Consider the following 13,897-nt stretch of genomic DNA (forward strand, 5'->3'; position numbering starts at 1 on the left):
AATTAAATGTGATAATGACTAAAAGGCTTAGCACATTCAGATTCGCAGTATACCCTTATTATTAGATCATCCCTTGCCTTTTTCAAAAAGCTCCTTCCTCAGAGTGCTTCTGCCTTGGGTTTCCCAGGAGGCTGCTTTCACATAAACCCACTGTGCTCTATGAGATGGTTTCTGAGGAAGGTTCATTGCGCAGAGAGAGTGCATGCAACCCTAGAACAGGAAGACACCTTAGTCTTCAGCTCTTATTTTATAGACGGTATTGTAAATATCTGCACTTGCAACAAAGAGACTAAGTCCAGTGTTGTAATTTCAACCCTGATATTTACTAAATGTTAAGTCACTTTGGATACAGCTGGTATTGTTCTAAAATGCAGATAATAATAGTAATAACAGGAACATTACAAACATCAGGAACATTATAAACATCAAAGGAAATACTGGTATGCAAGCGCAGTGTTAGCACCTCTTAGCTCGAATCCCGACTCTGCCACTTTACGGTTTTGACCCAGACATTTTATCTCTTTGGACCCATATTCAGGCATCACAAATAAGAGGCTTGTAATTTATGGTTAAAATCTCTTCTATCTCTGATACTCTGTGATTCTGTGACTTGACTAAGGTCCTGGCAAGGTAAATAAAACCTGGGTTGCCACACTCCTGGTCTGGATATTTCTACTTTATACGTTATCTCAGCTTGGAGATGTGTACTTTATGGCTTTTTGAGGAGTCCTGTTCCAAGAAAGAGCTGCCTTGTGTGGTATCTCCAAATGGCAACCTTTTCTAGAACTCCATAAAATTCACATCTGATCTGTGTCCCAGGGAATTCACCTACCTGCCCTATCTGTGGTATTCTCTTGCTGTGAATGAAGTTTATAAAATTTTAATTTACACCATATCGATAAAGACAACTCAGTCACTCCTCTACCAAGAGATCTAGTTTCAAGTCCTAGCTATTCTTCTGGGTGGTCTATGGTTAGACTCTCAGGAAAAATATTCTAAGAGCACACAGATTTAAAATTCCTAAATCATGAGAGACTCTTGAATATTGAAAACAAACTGAGGGCTGAAGAGGGAGGAGGAAAGGGGAAGGGGAGTGATGGTCATGGAGGAGGGCACTTGTGGGGAAGAGCACTGGGTGTTATATGGAAGCCAACTTGGCAATAAACTATTAATAAAAAAATAATAAAAAAATAAAATTCCTGAGCCTACCAGTCAATCAAAGAGAATGACCCACCAATAGCACAGTAAGTGCTTTAAGGCCTAGAGTCCAGACATGAATTCTAGCTGACAGGGATCAATGAATAGCAGAATTATTGAATAAATTAAGTTATTCTTAGGAAAGAGTCTACCTGAAACCATAAAATCATACCTTTCTAGGCTTCTTCAACCTGAAAACCTTGAACTTTACACAGGATGTGAAAGTCACTGAACCTTGAGCACATTTCTTTGAGATAATGGAGATGACAGGGATCCACACTCATCTCCTGAGTTGTTATTCTCAAATACTCCAGTTTCTCTATTAGCAGAGGCACTCCGAGAGCCAACAAAAGCAAACTTGAATAGAATCCACATTGCCATTTTCTCCCATCCTCAGTCCTTGCCTGATTCAACTCTGTGTTTTAGGCTAGTTTTCTAAAATTCCTTCACCTTTATACTCAAGTTTCTGAACACTCATTTATAGTAATCGTGTGTGCGTGTGTGTTTTCATTCCCAGGACCTATTCACCTGGATCCAGCTCTGCCTGAAGTCCAAATCTGGATTTTTTTTCAATGTATGAGCCATCATATGTCTTGTTTTTTTCCCCAGGTCAATTTGAGTTATATTCCTGTCAGTTGCAATTGGAAGTGCACGTTTCTAATGGGGAAATTGTCTGCCTTATTAAAAAATAATATTTGCTTTTGCTACTTCATAGGACTGATATAAATACCAGATAAATTAACAGATTTTGATCACTACCCATAGTTCCAGTTCCAGGTACTAGAGTAGGATTTGAGACAAGGTCCTTATCCTAAAGAGGCTCAGTCTAGTTGAGGAGACAAACATCTATAGACATAATACAACACAGCATGTCTGACCATAGTTATCATGAAGTCATGGGTGGAAATGTGTTGGTTTCCTTAGAGAAGTTAGAATGGCTCTATAGAAGAGGTGGCATTTGAACTGGATAGGAAAGATTGATTAGAAATATTTCAAGTAGAGCATTCACTCTCAATTCAAGGCATTTTGGGGGGCACTTGGGTGCATCAATTAGGTAAGCCTCCAACTTTGACTCAGGTCATGATCTCGCATTTCATAGGTTCAAGCCCCACATCAGGCTCTGTGCTGACAGCTTAGAGCCTGCTTTGGATTCTGTGCCTCCCTTGCCCTCTGCCCCTCCCCCACTCACACTCTGTCTCTGTCTCTCTCAAAAATAAATAAACATTAAAAAGTTTTTTAAAATTTAAAAATTAGAGGCATTTTTAATTTCCAGGATACATTTTTCCTTGTCATAACTTGTAATGTGCCAGGGATGGTATAAAAACATCCTATAATGTACAAACATCTTCCACAGCAAAGAATTATCTGTCCCCAAATGCCTATAGTCATAAGATTGAGAACCTCAGAAGTAAAGCTTTTAAGGAAGAACATTGTAGAACAAGGTGAATATAAAGCCAGGAGTCAGGTCTGTTCAGAGTGATGGTAATGTCTTGATGCAGGGGAAAATAAGTTGAAGGCAAATGACAAATACTCTTTGAAGGTAAGGACTTTGAATATTTCCCTGTAGGTTTGGGAAGTTATCAAAGTTCTTTAAATATTGTAACTGGAAAAAAGGTCTCCTTTGTTTGACATCCTAAAAGTGGAACAGGTTACTGAGACTTTGAATGTGTGGCTCTACCAAAGATCAGTGGAAATAAGGATTCCCACAGAAGACAATCTTAGAGAACTATGAGGTTAGAACAGTCAGTGGGTTGTTAAAATTCCTACTGAATTTGACCAAAATGGCACTGGTGACATTGATGATGAAGGAAAGCATTGGGTCTGGCCTCCTTCTAAAAATGTTTATTGGACACTGAGCCAAGCACAAGCCCTCTCTGTAAAGAGTATTTTCCATTTTCCCTGTGCCATTTAGTCCCTCTCTTTGGACATGGTGCCAATTCATCTTGGAAGAATTAAATATTTTTATAATGAATCAGATGCTGGTGACAGGTGCCAGATTGACGACTCTGGAGGAGGAAGCTTGAAGTGCTCACATTCCTCACACTGAGATGACAAGGAGAAGAGTTATGTGTGCTGAAAGATTTATCGTCAAGCTGTCCACAGGCACCTCTTTGGCCTCCAGAAAGTGATCTAAAATTAGACACAATCTGGAAGGTTTTTAGAGCCAAAAGGAAGTGTGTCATTATGGTGATGTTCTTTCCTCTTGTTACCTTTGGTGGAAGTAAACTGGAGCTTGTATTCAAACAAGGTCTACAAATATACGGAAAGGGTTGCACGTGGCATTCTCCCACATGCCTTCTGCACCACCACCACACTGTAGCTACTGAACTTTAGAGATAAAAGAGATCATGTAATTCACCTGCTCTATTTTACAGGTGAAGGAAGTGGAAGCCGGAATCAGATTCATGACTTACCCAGGATTGTATAAGCTGTCATAGAATAAGCTAGGGGAATCTTCTAGTTCTTTTTTTTTTTCTCTTTTGAGTGCTGTCCCACTCCATTTCTTCTTCCTTTTTATTTTTACAGCTACACTGAGATACAAATGACACAATATTCTGTGAGTTTAAGGTGTTCAAACGTGATGACTTAATACACATACGTATTGCAAAATGATTACCACAATAAGGTTAGTTGACACATCATTCACCTCATATAATTACTATTTTTTTTTGTAGTGATGGGGGTGAGAACATTTAAGATCTACTCTCATCAGCTGGCAAGTATTCAATTAACTATAGTCACCATGGTGTAATTAGATCCCCAGAGTGTATCCATCTTATACCTGGAATTTTGTAACCTTTGACCAACATCTCATTTCCCATATTATTCTGACCCTGGCAACCACCATTCTACTCTTAGTTCCTATGCGTTTTGTGGGGTTTTGTTTTGTTTGATTCCACATATAAGTGAGATCATACAGTATTTGTCTTTCTCTAACTTATTTCACTTAGCATAATGTCCTCAGGTTCATCCATGTTGTAAAAAATGGCAGGACTCCCTACTTTTTATGGCTGGCTAATATTCCAGTGTGTGTGTGTGTGTGTGTGTGTGTGTGTGTGTGTGTGTGTGTGTGTATGAGCATATTCTCCATCTACTCATCCCTCAACTGACACTTAAGTTGTTTCCATTTTTGGCTATTGTGAACAATGTTTCAATGAACATGGGGGCGTGCGGATATCTCTTTGAGACAGCGATTTTATTTTGTTAGGATATGTAACTAGATCTACTTAAGTGGGTGTCCTCTTAGCCAGCCTGACTCCCCTTTCCATCCTACTACCCTGCTCCCCAACTATGAATAGAAGTAAAATTATAGCAAGTTATTCCTTGCTGTGTAGAAGCTTTCTATTTTGGTGTAGTCCCATGGTTTATTTTTCTTTTATTTCCTGTGCCTCAAGAGACAAATCTAGAAAGAATTTGATACAGCCAATGTCAAAGAAGTTACAGCCTATATTCTCTGCTTGGACTTTTATGGTTTCAGATCTCTTATTTACATCTTTAATCCATTTTGAATTTCATTTTGTGTATAGTGTAAGACAGTGGTACAGTTTCTTTCTTTTGTATGTTGCTATCCAGTTTTCCCAACACCATTTGTTAAAGAGACATTCTTTTTCCCATTGGTTATTCTTTCTTGCTTTGTTGAAGATCAATTGACCATTATTGACCATAATTATGGGTTCATTTCTGGGTTTTCTATTCTGTTCCATTGATCTGTGTATCTATTTTGGGCCAGTACCATACTATTTTGCTTACTACATCTTTGTAATATGACTTGAAGTCCATAATTGTTATGCCTATATCTTTGCTTTATTTTTTCAAGATTGCTTTGGCTATTTGGAGTCATTCTTCCATAGAAATTTTAGGATTGTTTGTTCTAGTTCTATAAAAAATGCTGGTGGCATCTTGACAGGGATTGCATTCACCATGTAGACTGCTGTGGGAAGTCTAGAAATTTTAGCAATATTTGTTCTTCTATTCTAATCTATGAGCATAAATCTTTGGGGTCCTCTTAGACTCTAACAATATTGAAAACAGAAAACTCTGATTATGTCTCCCAGGAAAAAGGGTAGAAATAATTAGAGGTATCTAAAAGTTACAACAGAGATGAACAGCAAGAATATGAGATTTGGAATCTCAACGTTTGGGTCAAGATTAAAAATGAAGTACCGGCTAAATGGGTGATGGCCATTAAGGACGGCACTTGTTGGGATGAGCACTGGGTGTTATATGCAAGTGATGAATCACTGAGTTCTACTCCTGAAACCCATACTGCATTGTATGTTAACTAACTTGGATTTAAAAAAAAAAAGTCAAGAACAGGGCAATGGAAACAAAATGAAATATGCTGGAGAGTGTTCCACATGTGTCACAGTGTTGGTAACCAGCTGCCTCTGCTCCACCCCAGGACTAGCTATACAAGATAAGGTAAGACAGACATTCCACCATGCTAATTTCTGTTTCTTTCCCTGAGAATGGGATTCAAAGTATTTACTTCTAAACCACAATATCCCGTACAGCAAATGCTGGCTCACAAACCTGACTATGTACACCTCTTCACAACTCCACTTCTGTGGGAGATTGAAATTTGCCATAATGGAGGCAGTTTTTCAGAGGACATCAGGAAATATTAGATAAGAGCCTTTTGTACCCAAAGAACCAGTTTTTAAACACTTACTGGCATACCAGTCCAACCTTGCTTCTCACTAGTATATTCTGCCCCTTCTGCCCTCATAAGCAATGTTCCTAGGTTAGATTTATCTCTTGTCAGGAGATAGGCAAAGGCAGAAAGAATGCAACTCCACTTAGTTTTCCTAGTTTTCCAAGAAACACAGTTGTTTTGATTTAAATCCCCTCATTCTCCATTCATCTCTTGCCATGTGCAACTTCAAGAACTTAGTCACCCACATGAATAGGTATCTTCCCCCTCACCGACCAATCCATCTCCTCTGGATATCCTTTTTTTTTTAATGTTTTATTTATTTTTGATACAGAGAGAGACAGAGCACGAGAGGGGGAGGGGCAGAGAGAGAAGGAGACACAGAACCGGAAGCAGGCTCCAGGCTCTGAGCTAACTGTCAGCACAGAGCCTGACGCGGGGCTCGAACCCATGAATGTGAGATCTGATCTGAGCCGAAGTCAGAGGCTTAACCGACTGAGCCACCCAGGCGCCCCTGGATATCCTTTTAAAGATAACAAACCAATATGGTAATTAACAGTTGACAAAGTGCTCCTGAGGGTTTATTTCATTTAATCTACACAACTCTCTTTAAATGGTGGGTTTATTGTCCATATTTTTTCAGCTGAGAAAACTGAGATTCAAGAGCAGGTACACCCACCTGTACCTTTGAACCCTGCTCTCTTTCACAGCCTTGAGGTCATCAGTCAGTAATATGTCTTCTCTTTATACTTACTTCTTTACTCTTAGAATCTTCCTCCTCACCCTATAAACATGGTCAGGTTTCACATATCCTTTAGAAAATTATCAGACCTACAGTTATTCTCTCTTAACCATTCAGTGTCTATCTTTCCTTTATCATCCAATCTCTGTTAGGACCAGTGGACACTTTCTTTGTTCATGGCCTCCTCCCTCCCCCTTGTGCTCACTCTCCAACTGCTCTACAAAAGGGTGACGGGATAGAGATTGCCTAACATCATGCATTCTTGAGTTAGACAGACCCGCATTTGAATCTGAGTTCTGCCACTGACTTTGTGTTGTTGAATCAAAAACTCTTTTTATAACCTCAGTTTTTGTCTGTAAGGAGAATCACAGCACCAGCATGTGAGGACAGGTGCAAGGATTCTGGGATGCATGTTTCTACCCATTTTGCAGCCACACTTTTCCCTCACCTCGTGCTTCACCAACATTGACTCTTTATGGTCTCTGCGCTCACCCAGTTGTCGCTGCTACTTGCCATCAAGCTTTTTATGCTGTCTGTTTGTTTTATGTTTCTTCCATGTTACTCTGAACTTAGTACACATTTCAATAATTAAACTCTTGATTCAGTCTTTATTTCTCACCATATTGTCAGATTCTTGAATACAGAAACCGCATCTTATTTTTCTAGCTCTTCTTTTCCTAACAAATCCTGTTCATTTCCCTAACTTCCAGGTATTCCGAGCACCTGGGTGAAAACATACTCAGCAAAAGTAGACTGCTGACACCCATCTAATATCAAGATGGTCTACTAATCCACACGAAGTCATTCTGTCCATGCCCGTTGTCATGGTGACCTTAATGCCAGCTTAAAAATTTTGCCCCACCAAATCTAAGTCTAGTATCAAGACATTATTTGTGCTAAAGATATAACTATGCACTACTCATCACCATCAACCCATCTAGATTTTAGAATGTATCAGTTAAATAATTAATGAAATTCTACTTCTTTCAGGAAGCTTTCTTCAACTGATGAAGGTGAGGTGATACTTTATTTCTAGCTTATGTTTTTTTTTTAATTTTTTAAAATATTTATTTACTTTTGAGTGAGACAGAGCACAGATGGGGGAGGGGCAGAGAGAAAGCAAGACACAGTCTCTGAAGCAGACTGGGTCATGAGCTGTCAGCAGAGAGGCCAACATGGGGCTTAAACTCATGAACCATGACACGAGATCATGACCTGAGCCAAAGTCGGGTGCTTAACTGACTGAGCCACCCAGGTGCCCCTAACTTATTTTAACATTGTATTCCTTCACTAGATACTTTTCATTCTCCTTTCTTATTTTCTTTTACACATATACATATTTGTACATGTGTATATATATATATATATGTATGTGCACATATGCACACACACATTATTGTATTTACTTGTAAATATATATTTATATGAATACAAACAACCATCTACACTAAACTTACATGTATAAACTGATGTGCATATATATGTATATATATGTGTATATATATACACACACACATATATGCATCATATGTGTATTTATCTCACATTATTGAGTGAATATATAGGAAAATACTTTGGAAAAGGTTAATAACAAATGTAGCTGTAAATCACAGAATTTCAAAGCTAAAGAGAACTTAGCAATTAGTGGTCAATTCCTTTTATTTTACAGCTGAAAAATGAGAAGTCAGAGAAGGGAAGTGGCTTACCTGTTGTTCCCTTGGTGAAATAGGAGCAGAATTGAGACAAAAACTCTGGTCAGCTGGCACCATGGCTTATGGGCTATTTTGTTCCTCCCGCTATGAGCTGAAGCACAAGATTTAGCTTTGACATTCTCTGAAATGTCTCTATCTCCATCCTGTAAGACTCTAAATGATTCATTCTCTTCCTGGCACTTTTTGGTCAACCTCTAATCTCCCACACCTATGCCAGTTTCCACCTGAAATTTTAAAAGCCCATCCTCTAGGGAATAAGAAAGACCTGCTGCCCAAGTGCCCAAGTCAGACTGGCCTCTTCAGTGAAGATGACACTGATCAGATTTAAAATATGACCAGGGCTTGCAATTGGTGGTGACAACTGGAGAATTACCCCAATAAATTTTTGACATGATTTTGAGAGCAATAAAATATTTTACTTTTTTTGCCCACAGTTTTCTCTGAGAGGAAGGAGAGAAAAAGACACTAGAGGGCAAGATAATAGTGCCATAATTCTTCCTAAAGAAGATTATGGTTGTCCAGCTCTGGAAAGCTATCTCTTCAAGTATGAAAAGGTGTCAGACTGGGCTAGGAGTCACTGTTCTCCACATTAACAATTTCTAAATACTTGGGAAACTATCTTGTGAAATGATTTATGAGGTTTTGGATAAGGAACCATTTCCTATATTCTGTCATCAGAGTTTGGATAGAGTGTCTTTTCTGTGATGCCTCAATTCCTGACATTTGGTTTGTTTGCCATGCCCAGTGCTTCAGGATTTCTATGTTTAATTCCAAGAAGGAAGAATGCAAGAGTTTGAAGTTACCTTAAAGGAGATTCCAGTTTAACCTCAGTCAGTTGGTTGGATCCTTTTTAGTACTCCTACCAAGAAGTCCGCCACCAAATTTCATTTGGATATAGCCATTGATTAGGAGCTCACAGTCTCATGAGCTAGAACAAGTTAGTTCATGATAACTGTGACAAAAAAATTAACTTCTTTATCTTAACTATACCTTCCATAACGTTTATTTAATGGTCCTATTTTTGTCCTCTAAAGCTACATGGGATAAAAGAAAACCTTTTCTCTCTGTGATAACATGTCAAATACTTGAAGACAACATTCACTTTTAACCATTCACAGACAGAACCTATAGGAAACATCCAAAGCTCCTATGATGTGTTCCTAAATGGGGTCAGCATTAGATATTGGCTGACACACAGGGTCTAGATACACATTATCTTGATTTAGATTCCCCTAGAACCAGACCTTGAGACAAGGATTCAAGTTCAAGTTGTTTAGTAGAGAGGTGGTTTAAAAAAAAAAATCCATAAGGAGTAAAAAAGTGAAATGGGGTTAGGAAGGCAACCAATAAACAAGAGCTATGAAGCAAGTTACCACTGAAACAATTGTCACTAAGTCTTATTGGGGTCAATATGGAATGAATGTCCCAGGACTATCCATGAGGAGGGGAAGCTGCAGATTTTATCCACCTCTCCTGTCCGTCATTGCTTACAGAATGCTAGAGGGCTGCTCTAGAGGAATATTAATTTCCAATCACTTCCAAGCTACTACTGCATAGGCAGAGTAGACTCTAGCAGCCAGAGAAAACCCTCAAAGGAATACAGAAACTGGCAGTCAAAAGTCAGCCAATTTATATGGAGAATATATGGACTGAGGGGACATAGATGGACATTGATAGTTTCTGCTACTCCCATTCAATGTTAAGTTGACAAATGGTGACATCCAACAGTGAAAATACAGTAAACTGGCCAAGGGCCAGCATATAGAAGACTTCTATCTCCTCTGGTTCAGATTACCAGAAAGGAGATGTAAAAACACAGGAGGTATAAATTGTGTCAAAAGTGGACCATGTACACCATACACATCTTCTCACTGTAAGATCCCTAAGCAGGCATCTGAAAACTATGGCCTGTGGGCCAAATCCTGTTTCCATTTGGCCTATGAGCCAGGTTAAAAAAAAAGAAGAAGAAGAAAATTTCAAGACATCTAAAAATCATATGAAATTCAAATTTCAGTGTGTATAAATAAAGTATTATTGGAATACAGCCACACTCATTCATTTATGTATTGTCTATGGTTGCTTTCACACTAGAACTGGAGAGTTGAGTAGTTGCGACAGGGAACATATGGCCTACAAAGCCTAAAATATTTACTTTTTGTCCCTTTACAGAAAAACTTTGCTGGTTGCTGGACTAGAAACTTGGATAGGTCTAGTCTGTAGTGGGGAGGTGGGAAGATGAAAATCTCAAGGAGAGTTTGACATTAACATGCAAGCATCTGGAACTGAGAATTAAATATAATAGCTGGTGTTCTGATATCTTAAAGTGGCTCAGAAGTAAAGGGACATTACTAAGATGTTGTTAATAAGATTTCTGCTGAGTGAAATTGGGGTAGTTGTAGAAATAATTAAAACTACTTCATGTTTATACTCCAGGGAGCATATACTCACATACCTATGTCTTGGTTGTATATGTGTAGATTTTCTTTATGTCTCCTCACACCCAAAATGGAGCCCCATGACCTTACAGCACCTTAAAAGGCTATACTCAGCTGACTCTGGTCTAAACTTCTGACCAAACCACCCGGCACCTTTTGCTTTCCCCACTAGGACACATCCCCCATTGTCTCCCAATCTACTTGCCCTTCTTCAGAAACACCAAACTCTTTCCCTCCCAGGACTCTGTCTTCGTTCTTCCCTACCTGACATCCTTCTCTCTTAGGTCATTAAATGGCTGGTTCATTCTTATGTTTCAGGTGTCAGCCCATATGTCACCCACTCAGGGGAGCCACTTAAACTGGCTTTATCCCACCGTCCTATTTATTTTTATCAGGGCACTGATCTAAAGTTGTGTGCGTATTATCTAATTACTGTGCCCTACATACACAAAATAGTCGGTGAGCTCCAGGAGGTTTTGTCTTTTGTTCATCCGTGTACCCCCAGCTCCTTAAAAGGTTGCATATAATTCATTCCTCCCAATTTTGCCACGAACCTAAAGCTGCATTGAAAAAAATAAAGTCTTAAAGTTAAAAAAATAATTCATAATTTAATGCTATATATATATACATATATATATATTAGAGTTTATGGCATAAGTAGAAGTAAGATGCATGAGAAAAAAAAGAATGAAGTTCAGCAAAGATAAATGAAAATATACTATTTTAAGGTTCTTCTACTATACATGAAGTGGTATAATGTCATTTAAAGGTAAATTCTGATATGTTATAGTATAAACTCTAAAGCAAAATTTGAAATAACACAGCAAAGAGCCTTCTCTAATAAGCTAAAAAAAGAGATAAGATGAAATCATGAAAACTGCTCAACGCAAAACAAATCAGAAAAGAGAAAAATGGGGCAAATACTAAGGAAATAGCAAGTAGTAGCCTTAAAGGAAATTATATTAATTATTACATTAAATATAAATTGTCTCAATGTTCCATTTCAAAGGCAGAGATTGTCCAAATGGATAAAAGAACAAGACTCAACTATAGGCTGTCTACAAGAAACATGCTTTAGGTACAGAGACTCAAACAGATTGTAAGTAAAAGGATGAGACATCCATGCTAATCAAAGGTGGGCTTGGCTCTATTAATATCAAACAAAATATCATCAAGAGAGACAAATTACCTGCAGTATTTACTGCTTTGTGTAAGTTTAAAATAAAAAATACTACAAAGAAAAACATTGCATATATTAGGCACTTAGTAAACACTCATGGAATAAATGAATATGTAGCTTTTTAAAAGTTTATTTATTTATTTTTAAAGAGAGAGAGAATGAGACTATCCCAAGCAGGCTCCATGCTGTCAGCACGGAGCCTGCTGTGGGGCAATATTTGACTTTTAAGATGTCGAATGGTAAAATCACAGAATGTTCAAAGACATTGTCATTTGGTAATGTGGTGTTGGCCTTAGAGACTTGGGTGTGAGTCCCAGCTCTGCTGTTTAAAAGAATATGTAATTGCCATAGACAAGTTCCTTAATCTCTTTGAACCCCTTGCCTTATTTCTAATTTGGGAGGGAATACCTACCTGCGTGAGAGACTGTAAGCATTAATGAGATCATGATGAAAAGTCCTGAGATACACAGTAGGGAAAAATAAAGGGTAGCAATTCCAGGCCTCTGCTATTGTCATTACTATTAGGCTAGAGTTGGAAAAGGTCTTGTAGGAGATAACCTTGGCCCACAACCTGACATCACAAAGACACAGAGGTCCAGGGAAGGGAGGGACTTAATCACAGCTCTGCTGTGAGCTCAGCTGCAGAGATAGGACTGGGGTCCAGATCAACAGTCTCTCAAGTACTGTACACTTTTACTTCACCAGCTGCTTCCAGCTTAACACCAGACATCAATTGTGGGCATCCTCCAGAGCTCTTGGAAGTTGAATGCCATGTTGTGTGTAAAAACTCCCTTTACAAACCAAACAATGTTTCTGTGAAACATTTTTGCAGCCAACTCTGAAATGGTGGCTCCTATTCCCCCCAGCAGCCTGGAGCTCAAGCAGAGTTCAGTAGTGCAGAGTGATCATATTCTGATTTTTTGAGACTTTTCTTTGGTGTTTATTTATTTATTTTCTGAGATGGGGGTGCAAGGAGAGAGAAGGAAAGAGAGAAGCAGGCTCCACACTCAGCAAGGAACCTGATGGGGGTTTTGATCTCATGACTGTGAGATTATGATGTAAGCCAATGACAAGGGTCAGATGCTTAACCAACTGAGCCACCCAGGCACCCCTACCCTTTTTTTTTATATATTTACCCATATTGAGTCTTTCCATATCCTGGAACTTTAAGGCTCACTCTAAGTAAAGTAGGAAGATGACTGACCTGTCTTTGCCCCACACTCTTCCATCTTGAGTATCTCATGAGAATGAACCTTCTAATCTCTGGAGCAAACCAAATTCTGCAGAGAGAAATACTCTATGAAAACAAGGATTACTCTGCACTAAATAATAATTGGCCTAGAGAGTTGAGATTTGACTATACTTATGGCAGAGCATTAGCCTGCGAAGTGAGGAGGAAATAGGATAGAGCAACACCATGTCCTAAAAAGAAGCACTGAGCTGGGACTTTAGAGACCTAGGTTTTCATATTGAGTCTGCCAAGAAATCTCTGATAGCTTTGGGGAATTCCTGAAACCACTTTGGAGGTCATTTTTGTCATCTGTAACAGGAAGGGGTTAGAATAGATTGTTTCTTTCCATTCCTTGTCTATCTTGCTAGGATCATTCATTACTATGAAGGGGGATAAGAAAAAGCAGGCAGGAAGAAAAGGCTAAGGGGCATATCCAAGGAGTGAAAAGAGGGGCAGAAAACCACACCACACTGGAGTGAGGGTAGGAATGAAATCAAGACTGAGGCAGGTATGGGGAAACTGGATGGATTTTGCAGTCTCTCTTAGAGATGTGATACACTAGGGGCTTAGGAATGAGGCAGCTGAGAAGATTGTCTCACAGGCTTGAAGAATCTCCATGAGAAATTTTGTTAATGAAATTTGCACACAGTTTGCCCCTTCCTCATGCCTTCTGCTGCCTGGTGCATTATCATCCAAACTGGAGTGTTTCTGATCTCATCTAATTTTCTTCCCAAAGAGAGAAGAGG

At 38.9% G+C, this 13,897-nt stretch overlaps 1 long non-coding RNA gene across 3 annotated transcripts in view; it reads right to left on the bottom strand.

Moving 5' to 3' along the window:
* The window catches only part of LOC115277020, a 29,653-nt gene extending 17,228 nt beyond the window's left edge, over positions 1–12,425 (bottom strand). Inside the window, exons 1-6 of one of the 3 annotated variants that reach the window (XR_003902173.1) lie at positions 12,333–12,425; positions 11,188–11,300; positions 9,109–9,233; positions 8,300–8,396; positions 3,612–3,728; positions 84–210 (exon numbers count right to left, since the gene is read on the bottom strand). This is a non-coding gene — a long non-coding RNA (uncharacterized LOC115277020). Of the gene's footprint in view, positions 1–83; positions 211–3,611; positions 3,729–8,299; positions 8,397–9,108; positions 9,234–11,187; positions 11,301–12,332 lie in introns of those variants that run through there. The other 2 variants (XR_003902172.1, XR_003902174.1) reach the window with 2 other exon arrangements.
* Positions 12,426–13,897: the final 1,472 nt, after the last annotated feature.

Source organism: Suricata suricatta, chromosome 13 (assembly GCF_006229205.1).
Source record: "Suricata suricatta isolate VVHF042 chromosome 13, meerkat_22Aug2017_6uvM2_HiC, whole genome shotgun sequence".
NCBI lineage: Eukaryota > Metazoa > Chordata > Mammalia > Carnivora > Herpestidae > Suricata > Suricata suricatta.